Genomic DNA, 2,514 nt, shown 5'->3' with positions numbered 1-2,514 from the left:
CCCAGCAGACCTCCACTGGGCCAAACAAGGAGAGGAGAGCACAGGCCTCCAGACCAGCTATGGCACTCAGCAGTCCATCACTCCATCATTTAATGCATCAATCAGCAGCTGCCTTTGTGTCTAACATGCCCACTTATGGTGATAAATTTGTCTCATCAGCTGATGTCTCAGCTCTCATTTTGCTCTGCAAAACTTCAGCATCAACACGTCATCCTCAGCTGACACATTCATTCTTCTTCAAGTGTTTCAGCATCAGCTGACTGGCTCGTCTACGCCTTCACCTTTCATCACATAAATGATCTTTCTCCAAAAGCTTCTACTGAGACTTCAGCTGTCATGGTGCGTGCTGTGTGGCAGGCAGGACCCAAATGCACGACTCTCAGACAGAAAAATTAAACTCACAGCGCAGCTTTATTTGCTGGAAAAACTCAAACATGAACTACAAGAAAAGTCAAACTAGAAACTCAAAGGACAAAGCTCAAACTAGAAAACAAAACCAGGAACAGAGAAGTAGAGTGTTACCATAAGCACGGAGAAGAAAACAGCACAGTGAGAGTACGACACAACGACTGACAGACAGAAGCACAGGACTTAAATACACAAGCAGGACAACAAGACGATGGGGAACAGGTGGGAACACAGCTGGGACAAATCAGACCTAACGAGACGAGGGGAAGCAAAACCAGACACACCACACATAGGACAGGGACTATCAAAATAAAACAGGAAATGCACAACAGAGACAGAACAAAGCGCACAAGACACAGAGACTAAAAGAGGAGAATAAGAAAACAGAACTACCATATTTTCTGCACCATAATGCACACTTAAAATCCTTTAATTTTCTAAAAAATTGACAGTGCACCTTATAATCCGGTGCGCCTTATGCATGAATTCTGGTTGTGCTTACTGACCTTAATAAAAAAAAAAAAAATAATAGTACATTTTATTTAAGAAAGCGCCTTTTGAAACACTCAAGGACACTGTACACAAGCAATAACAAAAACAACTAATCTCCAAAAAGTTGATTCTGTTCATCTGGACATAGCGTTTTGTGGGAGAAACGTTTCGTCATCATCCAGGTGACGTCTCCAGTCTCAGCTGACTGCAGGTTTCAATCTTATAAACAGTGCATTTGCATAATGACTGAAACCAACCCACTGAAGGAACAATGGGCTGGGAGGTCAGTTCCTTAATCTTAATTATGCAAATTGACCATTGATCAACAACCAAATGGCCTCCTTGACTCCGCCCTGAAACCAGCGTTCCTCCCTGTCCAGGATGTTACATCCTCATCATTGAAAGAGTGTCCACTGACCTGTAGGTGTAAATAGACTGCAGAGTCCTGGCCTGACAAGGTAGCTCCAACGCTTCCGTGACTGGGATGCAAGTGAAGAGAGATGTAACGTCGTACGAGATGTGGTTTTCAGAGCTGCCCACCAGCGGGTTGAGGATCGAAGCCAGAAACTTGGAGATGTTATAGGTAACGGAGTTGATCATGCAGACAATCGGTCTTAAAGGTGCACCCTGTTTATGTATTTTTGGTAAACCATACAGACTTGGTGTAGACTCCCCTGGGTACAGCCTGTGGTATGAGGTCCGGTCAATAGCCTTGTCTTGTTCTAACTGCTTCAGACAGTCTGTCACCCTCTTCTTGTAGCCACTTCCTGGGTCTCGTTTCAGGGGCTCAGAAGTATTTTCATCACTGAATAGTGACTAAATTTTCTCATGATAGTCTTTCTGGTTTAGCAAAACTGTGCACCTACCCTTGTCTGCCTTCCTCTCCTCCATGGTGATGTTGGATGCTGGGGGCTTTGCATTGCTGAGACAGGCCGAAACCTTTGTCCGTAGTTGCTCTGCTTCCACTTCTGCAATATTGTTGTTACGAATTGCTGTTTCTGTGGCTGTGATCAGCTCCACTAGCGGGATTTGTCTCGGTGTGACAGCAAAATTCAGCCCTTTAACAAGGATTTCTTCACTGACAAGGTCCAGATGGATCCAGATGAAACCATGGTGTCCTTTGATGTAGTCTCTCTCTTCACTTGCATACCCACCATGGAGGCCGTGGAGACTGTCAGAAAACGACTACAACAAGACAGCTCCTTGGAAGACAGGACCAACTTCACACCTGATCAGACCTGCACACTGTTAGACCTCTGCCTCACCACAACATACTTCAAATATAACGAAGGCTTCTACACACAAAAACATGGCTGTGCCATGGGCTCCCCCGTGTCACCTATTGTAGCCAACCTTTACATGGAGGAAGTGGAGAGAAAGGCTCTTGGCTCTTTCAAAGGAAGAGTACCCAGCCACTGGTACAGATATGTAGACGACACCTGGGTCAAAATCAAGACACAAGAAGTGGAATCCTTCACTGCGCACATTAACGCTGTGGATAAAAACATCAAGTTCACCAGGGAAGACACAAAGGACAACTGTTTGCCTTTCCTGGATTGCGCCGTGCACATTGAAGAGAACGGCAACCTCAACATCGAAGTTTACCGGAAGCCC

General features: G+C 45.2%; 1 pseudogene; it reads left to right on the top strand.

Moving 5' to 3' along the window:
* Positions 1 to 1,992: 1,992 nt before the first annotated feature.
* The window catches only part of LOC113007617 (uncharacterized), a 9,509-nt pseudogene continuing 8,987 nt past the window's right edge, over positions 1,993 to 2,514 (top strand).

This window comes from Astatotilapia calliptera, chromosome 16 (assembly GCF_900246225.1).
Source record: "Astatotilapia calliptera chromosome 16, fAstCal1.2, whole genome shotgun sequence".
Taxonomy (NCBI): domain Eukaryota; kingdom Metazoa; phylum Chordata; class Actinopteri; order Cichliformes; family Cichlidae; genus Astatotilapia; species Astatotilapia calliptera.
This window is presented reverse-complemented; position numbering and strand designations above follow the sequence as displayed.